Below are 9418 nucleotides of genomic sequence, written 5' to 3'. Positions count from 1 at the left end.
AGCCAACAGCCGGCCGAACGCTCGAGTGGTTTGACCAGTCGAGGCTTGATGCCGGACAGGATGAGGCCGTTTGCTCGCTCCACCTGGCCGTTTGACTGCGGATGGGCAACGGATGCTAAGTCCAGTCGGATGCCCTGTGTCGCGCAGAAACGGGCCAAGGCGCCTTTGGCAAAATTTGTGCCATTGTCGGTGATGATGCTGTGCGGTATGCCGTACCGCACCGTGATGTCGGTAATGAAAGTCACTGCAGTCGGACCGTTCAACTTCTTGATGGGCTTTGCTTCTATCCACTTGGTGAACTTGTCCACCGCGACAAGCAGATGAGTCAGGCCGCCTTGGGCCGTCTTGAATGGTCCCACCATGTCCAGGCCCCAAACTGCAAAGGGCCAGGCGATGGGGATTGTCTTCAACGCGGAAGCCGGCTGAAGCGGCTTGGAGCGGAACTTTTGGCACCCCTTGCATTTTTGGACTAATTCCTCGGCCTCTTCTAGGGCAGTCGGCCAGAAGAAACTGTGCCGAAAGGCTTTGGCGACGAGTGCTCTTGAAGCCGCATGGTGGCCGCACTCGCCTTGGTGGATGTCTCTGAGAATTGCTTGGCCTTGCTCTGGCTCCACGCAGCGCTGGTAGACACCAGTGACACTGCGCCTGACCAGCTCTCTGTTGATTATGGTGTATGCTGCCGCTCGGTGTTGCACTTGTCGAGCCAAGATTTCATCAGTTGGCATCTCTCTGTTCACTAGAAACTTGAGGATGGGCTGCGCCCATGAGGGTGCTGCTATTTCTTCAACCGCCACCACAGCAACTTGGACAAGGGCGGCTGGGCTGGGAGGCGGTAGGCTGGAGTCTGCGGCCCCTTGCTGGATTGACGAAGTCCCCGGTCCGACTGCCGCAGTTAACGGGCCGGGTTCTAAAGTCCCCGGGCCGGCTGGCGCAGACCCCGGGCCGAGTTCTGAAGTCCTCGGGCCGGCTTCAGCTATGATTTTCTTGGGGCAGTCTGCTGGGGCTCTTGAGTCGGATCCGACTTCTTCGGGAGGAGCCGGCACAAAGATGGAGTCTGATTCTGGTGAAGGCTTGATAGACGGCTTACGGAGGCGCTGAAGAGCGACACCGGATGGTATTGCTTGGCGGGTGGAGCCGACTCGTGCCAAGGCGTCTGCTTGGTCGTTGTCGTTTCTTGGCACGTGAAGGAACTCGCACGCCTCGAAGTATCCGCTGAGTTGCTGCACCAGGAAATGGTAGCTCGCCATGTTTGCATCTTTGGCGTCCCAGTCGCCAGATGACTGCTGGACCACCAAATCGGAGTCGCCATAACACAGGATCCGGCGAATGCCGAGTTCTTTGGCAAGACGGAGCCCATGAATGAGCGCCTCGTATTCGGCGACGTTGTTGGAGGCGGCGAAGTGGATCAGCAGCACATACTTGAGCTTGTCGCCTTTAGGGGAGGTGAGGACGACGCCGGCTCCCAGGCCGGTGTGCATCTTGGAGCCGTCGAAATGCATTCGCCAATGGGTGGAGTCGGGCACTGGCGGGAGGTACTGGGTTTCGGCCCAGTCGACGAGGAAGTCGGCCAGTGCTTGCGACTTGATGGCGGTGCGGGGCTGCTAGTAGATGGTGTAGGGAGCCAAATCTATGGCCCATTTGGCTACTCGGCTAGAAGCATCTCGGCTCCCGATGATCTCGGCCAGCGGGGCTGTGCAAACCATCGTAATTGGATGCTCTTGAAAGTAAAGCTTCAGCTTCTTGGCGGCAAAATGCACACCGTAGCACATCTTCTGGTAGTGGGGGTAGTTCTGCTTGGAGGTCGACAGTACCTCGCTCAAGTAATACACCGGTCTCTGGACAAGGAGCGCCTTGCCTTCCTCTTTGCGTTCGACTACAATGACTGTGCTAACTACTCGGCTGGTGGCGGCGATGTACAGGAGCATCGGCTCTTTGGGAGTTGGAGTCGCCAACACAGGGGGAGTAGTCAACATCTTCTTCAGCTGGAGAAATTCTTCATCCTCCTTGTGGTTCCACTCAAAAAAGGTGGTCTTCTTCATCAATTGATACAAAGGGAGAGCTTTCTCGCCCAGCCGACTGATGAATCGGCTGATGGATGCCAAGCAGCCGGTGAACTTCTCCACATCTAACAGCCGGCTGGGTACCTCCATCCTCTCGATGTCCTTGATCTTTACGGGGTTGCAATCTATGCCGCATTCAGAGACCAAGAAGCCAAGGAGTTGGCCGGCTGGTACTCCGAAAACGCACTTCTCAGGGTTGAGCTTGATCTGGAATCGGCGTAGGTTTTCAAAGGTTTCCTTGAGGTCTTCCAGCAATGTCCCACGCTTCTCCGTCTTCACCACTACATCATCCACGTAGACGTGGGTGTTTCTGCCGAGTTGCTTGAGGAGGCACTTCTGCATGCAACGCTGAAAGGTGGCGCCGGTAGTCCTCAAGCCGAACATCATGGTCAGGTAGCAGAAGGCCCCGAACGGCGTGATGAAGGCGTTCTTCAGTCTGTCTGCCGGGTTCAGCTTGATCTGATGATATCCTGAATATGCGTCTAAGAAACTCAATAGCTCGCATCCGGCTGTGGAGTCTATCACCTGATCGATTCTTGGCAAAGCAAAGGGGTCCTTCGGGCAAGCTTTGTTGAGGCTTGTGTAGTCAATGCACATCCGCCACTGTTTGTTTTTCTTCAGTACCAAGACGGGGTTTGCCAACCATTCTAGAAAAAACACCTCCATAATGAAGCCGGCTACCAGGAGCCGGGCTATCTCTTCTCCAACAACTCTTCTCTTCTCTTCTGACAGGCGGCGCAAGGGCTGCCTGACGGGCTTCACATCAGGTCGGACATGTAGCTTGTGCTCGGCGAATTCCGTCGGTACACCTGGCATGTCTTTAGGGGACCATGCAAAGATGTCTTGATTCTCATGGAGGAAATCGACGAGCTCGCCTTCCTATTTACTGTCAAGGTTTGTACCCCTGACAGCGTACCTCTCCGGGTGCTCTGGGTCCAAGGGTATCTTCTTTGTCTCTTTGGCCGGCTTGAACGAACCCTCAGCTTCCGACTCCTTGGGGTCAGGCGACATCTCTGGCTGCTTTCCGGCCATCACCACGACCCGATCAAGGAGGCGCTTCTCAGCTACGATCACCAGGGACTCGGCCAGCCGACTGCTCTCAGCCGCGCAAGTAGATGACTTCTTGTAGTCGCCAGCGACGGTCAGAATCCCCTTGGAACTCGGCATCTTCATCTTGAGGTAGGCGTAGTGGGGAACCGCCATGAACTTGGCCAGTGCAGGTCGGCCAAGTAACGCATGGTATGGGCTTTCAAGGTCCACCACCTCAAACCAGACTGGCTCTCGGCGGAAATGATCTTTGTCTCTGAAGAGAACGTCTATCAGGATCTTGCCGATTGGTGAGCAGGAAAGGCCAGGCACGATGCCGTGTAACACAGTCCGGCTGCTCTACAGCTGTCTTTGCTTGATTCCTAGCTTCTCCATAGTATCTTTGTACAGGATGTTGATGCTACTGCCTCCGTCTATCAGCACTCTCGAAAAGCGGGCTGCCCGCCTATCAGTGGCCAAGGTAGCACCTAGGACCAGGGCATAGGAGCCCGGATTCGGCATCACCTCTGGGTGATCCGCTCTGCTCCAACTGATAGGCTTCTCGGACCAATGCATGAACTCTGGAGTTTCTGACGCTACAGCGTTCACCTCTTGCTGCTGCAGCTGTCTGCTATGCCGGTCATCAGCCACACTAGTGAACACCACATAGGCTCCATGCTCTTCTGGGTACTCGTCTTGTATTGCGCCGACTGGCCGCGCAGCCGGCTGCTGGGGCGGCGGTGGAGGCGGCGGCCCAGCAGGCGGGGGAGGAAGGAGGCCGTCTCCCTTGGCGATTCTGGTAAGCCAGTGGCACTTTCGGGTGGTATGGTTTGATGGCTTCGCGCCGCTATGGAACTTGCAGGGATCATCCAGAGTCTGCTCGTAAGAGAAGGCCGGCAACCAGTTGGATTTGCCGCCTTTCTGTCGCTTGGCCGGAGGCTGCCCCTCCGGCTGTTGATCTTCGACTGTTGCAACCTGCCGACTGTTGGAAGTCGGCTGTTGGGCCTTGCGTTTGTTGTGGTTCTGTTGTGACCGACTGGTGTCTCCAGCTGGAGTTCTGGGAGCCTGCGGGGCCACTTTGCCAGCCGCATTAACTTGAATCTTCGTCTTCATGGAGGAGTCGGCTGTGGCGTATTTGTCTGCTATGACCAGCAGTTCATCGAGGGTTTCCGGCTCGTCGCAGAGGAGCTTGTGCTTGAGGAGGGTGCCTTCTCAGCACCCTGCGGTGAAGTACTCGATGGCCTGCACCTCGTGCACGCCCTCGCAGGAGTTCTGGAGCTCGCCCCAGCGCGTGAGGTAGTCGCGTGTTGATTCGTCGGGGCCTTGCACGCACAAGGAAAGCTGGCGCGGCTTGGGAGGTCACTTGTACGTGCTTGTGAAGTTGCGGATGAAGGCCTCGGTGAAGTCAACCCAGCTGTTGATGCTGCGGGGCTTCAGACTGTTCAACCATGTCCGGGCCATACCCTGGAGCATGAGTGGAACATACTTCACGGCAACTCGCTTGTTGCGGTTCGCTATGTTGACGGACGTGGAGTAATCAACTAGCCAGTCCTCCGGCTTCACGGCGCCGGTATACTTGGGTGTGTCTCGGGGGAGCGTGAACCCTTTGGGAAAAGGCTCGTCTCGGATGCGGGGTCCAAAGCAAGGCGGACCCAGCTCATCTTCTTCTTCCAGCACCAGGGATCGGTGGAGTCGGTCGATCCGGTGGCGAGCATCATTTTCTCCGACTCCCTCCCGGCAGCCAAGGCGGCTACCGAGAGTCGGATGCTCAACAGGCGGCGGGGAAACTCGTCATTCTCTTCTCGGTGGGGGAGGCAGGTAGTCATCCCGCCGCTCCACTACTCTCGGACGGCCGTCTTGGTCGCGCTCGATGGTGATGCGAGTTTGACTGCGACTGACAGCCGGCTCTTTGTCTTTCCTTCCGCGGACTCCGCCAGTCGGCGTCCGAGATGTCGCGCCTTGTTCTCGGCAGGGAGGCAAGTCGTCATTTGGTTGCTGCAGCGCATCCGTGCGGCCGCCGGCCATGTTCTGCGCAGCAACCGCGTCGAGGAGCTGCTGGACTCGCTCCGTCATCATGCGGCGCTCTTCGCCCTCGAAGTTCTTCAGCTCGTCAGTCGCCGCTTGGGCGGCGCGGATGTTCTCCGCAGGGGTGGCGTATACGGGGAGATTGGCCCCGATCAAGTCGGCGATGGTCGCGCCGCGCTGTCAGACCGCGCCTAGGCGGCTTGGCCCAGTGGGAGCCGGCGAGCCGCCCACGGCGTGATCCATCTCGCGCTCGTAGGCTTCTGACAAGTGCCTCATGCTCGCCAGCTTCTTGGCGCCTTCGATGATCTAAAGGCGGTGTGTCTCCAGCGTCTTGGCATTTGCATCTTCTGGAATAGGCGCAGTCAGGTCTCACAGAGCCGCGTCGAGCGGGTCCTGAGCTCTGTCACCGGAGCGCTCATCATGACTGATGACGAGCACTTCCGTGACGGCACTTCCGCCGCTCTCCTCGTGAGGGAGCGGCTCGTCGTAGACCACCACATTGGTGGGGAAAGTGTCAAGCGACATGGCGTCGGAGTCGACCAGCATCGGGTCGGTGGAGCTTACGGACTCCAAGTCTACGGCAGGCTCGCCGGCGACGTGGAGTTGGTCGAGGAGGCCCACGAGGAGGCTCTCGGGGCCACCCGCACCTATGTCGGATGCAGGCTCGTCGGAGAGGCGAACCTCGCCGACAAGTTCGGCGAGGCAGCTCGCTGCACAGGCGGCCTCAGCGCTGCATAGCGCGTCGATGCAGACACCGTCTGGCGAGCCTGGCTGGCTATGGTTGCCAGGGAGGAAGAGGGTTCCCGTCCAGAACAGATCTCTGAACGACGGTGCACCAGGCCCCACGGTGGGCGCCAAATGTCGGGGGTTGGGAGCGACATATGCCAAAGGATGGCTTATCATGGTGGGGGCGAGTAGAACGTCGCCGGTGCCTGGAAACGGAATGAGGCGAAGACATGCACGCCGGCGGATCTTACCCAGCTTCAGGGCTCTCCGAGGAGATAACACCCCTACTGCTGCTCTGCGGGGTCTCCGCATGGTCACTATGGCAAAGTGAATACAAGGTTGCTCCTAGAGCTGTTTCTGGAGGCAGGAGAGGGCAAGGCTCTCTCTCTCCTTCCTATGGGGTCTGTCTAATGCTAATGGATGCGAACCCTTTGCATGGCTGCCCTGGGGGGTTTATATAGGCCTACCCCCCAGGGGTACAATGGTAAAACTGGCTGGGCGTGGGTCCCAGCCGTCTGTCTCCCAGGCGCCGTCTTCTCCGCCGACTCCTGGGGCCCGCCGGCTGGTGGGTCCCGCCGACTGGCCTGGTACGAGGGCGTCAGCCCTTGTCCGCCGCGGGCGGGTCGTGCCGGCTGCAGATTACTGTAGCCGTGCTTCTAATGACGCGGGCTTGGTCATGGGGTCATGGCAACAGTGCCGCCGCTTGTCGGGCGATCATTGTTGCCATTCCCCTGTCGCGTCTGGTTAATGTCTTGTGGGGCCCGGGGGAGGGACCGGCCGACTCCTGGGGGCCGACTCCCAGCCGGTCCGTCTCTTGGTGCTCTCGCCATCTTCAGTACCCTCGCTGACTGGCGGGCCCGCCATCTCCGGGCCGTACAGACAGACCGTCGTGGGCACAGGGCCCCGCCCCCCAGGAGCTGATGTCAGGGCCGGCATGGCAACAGTGCCACGCCGGGCGGAGATCTCTGCGAGTACGGCGCACTATGGCCATACCTGCCCTTAAATAGCAGGGTGGTTGGAGTCGCAGGCCGACTTCCGTAGTCGGCCCTCTTGGAGTCGCCTTTGGGACTCGGCTCGTCTTGGAGTCGTCTTTGGGGCTCGGCCTGTCTTGGGGTCGCCTTCGGGACTCGGCTTGAGGGGTGCAGTCTGTCCCGATGTCTTGAAAGATTTTGGGGCTCGGGTTAGCCTACCCGTGGCCCATTACTCCGACAAACATACCGATGACAAAGGGAACAATGTATGTTGTTATGCGGTTTGACCGATAAAGATATTTGTAGAATATGTGGGAGCCAATATGAGCATCCAGGTTCCGCTATTGGTTATTGACCCGAGACGTGTCTTGTTCATGTCTACATAGTTCTCGAACCCGTAGGGTCCGCACGCTTAAAGTTCGATGATGATTGTATTATGAGTTTTTGTGTTTTGATGTACCGAACATGACGAGGAGTCTTGAAATGGTCGAGACGTAAAGATCGATATATTGGATGACTATGTTCGGACACCGGAATGGTTTCGGGGAGTTTCGGACATATACCGGAGTACTGGAGGGTTATCGGAACCCCCCGGGGAGTTTAATGGGCCAAGTTGGGCCCTAGTGGAGGAGGGGCGGCCAAGGGCAGCCGCGCGCCCCCTTCCCCCCAGTCCAAATTGGACAAGGAGGGGGGCAGCGCCACCCTTTCCCTTCCCTTTCTCTCTCCTTCCCTCTCCTCTCCTAGGACTCCTCATGGGGCGCACCTAGGGAGGCCGCCCCCTCCCCCTCCTCCACTCCTTTATATACGGGGAGGGGGCACCCCTTGGAGACACAACAATTGATCTATTGATCTCTTAGCCGTGTGCGGTGCCCCCCTCCACCATAATCCACCTCGGTCATATCGTAGCGGTGCTTAGGCGAAGCCCTATGTCGGTAGCATCATCATCACCGTCACCACGCCATCATGCTGACGGAACTCTCCCTCGAAGCTCGGCTGGATCGGAGTTCGTGGGACGTCATCGAGTTGAACGTGTGCTGAACTCGGAGGTGCCATGCGTTCGGTACTTGGATCGGTCGGATCGTGAAGACGTACGACTACATCAACCGCATTGTGCTAACTCTTCTGCTTTTGGTCTACGAGGGTACGTGGACACACTCTCCCCTCTTGTTGCTATGCATCACCATGATCTTGGTGAGCGTAGGAATTTTTTTGAAATTACTATGTTCCGCAACAGTGGCATCCGAGCCAGGTTTATGCGTAGATGTTATATGGACGAGTAGAACACAAGTGAGTTGTGGGCGATACAAGTCATACTGCTTACCAGCATGTCATACTTTGGTTTGGCGGTATTGTTGGATCAAGCGACCCAGACCGGCATTACGCGTATGCTTACGCGAGACTGGTTTCACTGCCGTGCTTCGCACACAGGTGACTGGCGGGTGTCAGTTTCTCCAACTTTATCTGAACCGAGTGTGGCTACGCCCGGTCCTTGAGAAGGTTAAAACATCACTAACTTGACAAACTATCGTTGTGGTTTTGATGCGTATGTAAGAACGGTTCTTGCTCAGCCCGTAGCAGCCACGTAAAACTTGCAACAACAAAGTAGAGGACGTCTAACTTGTTTTTGCAGGGGATGTTGTGATGTGATATGGTCAAGACGTGATGAGATATGAGTTGTTGTTTAAGATGATCATGTTTTGTTGAAGTTATCGGCAACTGGCAGAAGCCTTATGGTTGTCTCTTTATTGCATAAGATGCAAGCGCCAAATAATTGCTTTACTTTATCGTTATGTGATAACAATAGTTGCAACAACAATAGTTGGTGAGACGACCATGTGACGACACATTGATATAGATCAAGATGATGGAGATCATGGTGTCATGCCGGTGACGATGGAAATCATGACGATGCTTTGGATATGGAGATGAAAGGCACAAGATGATGATGGCCATATCATGTCGCATATTTTGATTACATGTGATGTTTATCTTTTATACATCTTATTTTGCTTAGTTCGACGGTAGCTTTATAAGATGATCCCTTACTAAAATTTCAAGGTACAAGTGTTCTCCCTGAGTATGCACCATTGCCAAAGTTCCTCGTGCCGAGACACCACGTGATGATCAGGTGTGATAAGTGTCGGTGTCAAAACCGGCGGATCTCGGGTAGGAGGTCCCAAGCTGTGCGTCTTAGGATCGATGGTAACATGAACACAGGATTTTACCCAGCTTTGGACTCTCTTGATGAGATAATACCCTACATGCTTCTTGATTGACTTTAATGAGTATAGGGGTTACAAGAGTTGATCTACCTCGAGATCATATGTTGTGGTCTAAACCCTAGAGGTATGATGAGTAATGTCATAATGATCTATCGACTAGCCTATCCTTGGTTTATATAATGTACCAGAGGCCTAGGATAACATGAGTCCTAGCTGAATACGCCGGTGGGGGAGGAGTCCTTGTCTTGATCGCCAGTTCTTGTAGAATCTTCCTTGTGTATACTTCGGCTGTGCGAAATGGCCCATGAGTAACGGCCATGGGGGTCCTCGGCCCAATCCAACTGATCGGGAGACGATGTGGTGAGCACCCCGTAGTCCAGGACACCGT

This window comes from Triticum dicoccoides, chromosome 5B (genome assembly GCF_002162155.2).
Source record: "Triticum dicoccoides isolate Atlit2015 ecotype Zavitan chromosome 5B, WEW_v2.0, whole genome shotgun sequence".
Taxonomy (NCBI): Eukaryota; Viridiplantae; Streptophyta; class Magnoliopsida; order Poales; family Poaceae; genus Triticum; species Triticum dicoccoides.
This window is presented reverse-complemented; position numbering follows the sequence as displayed.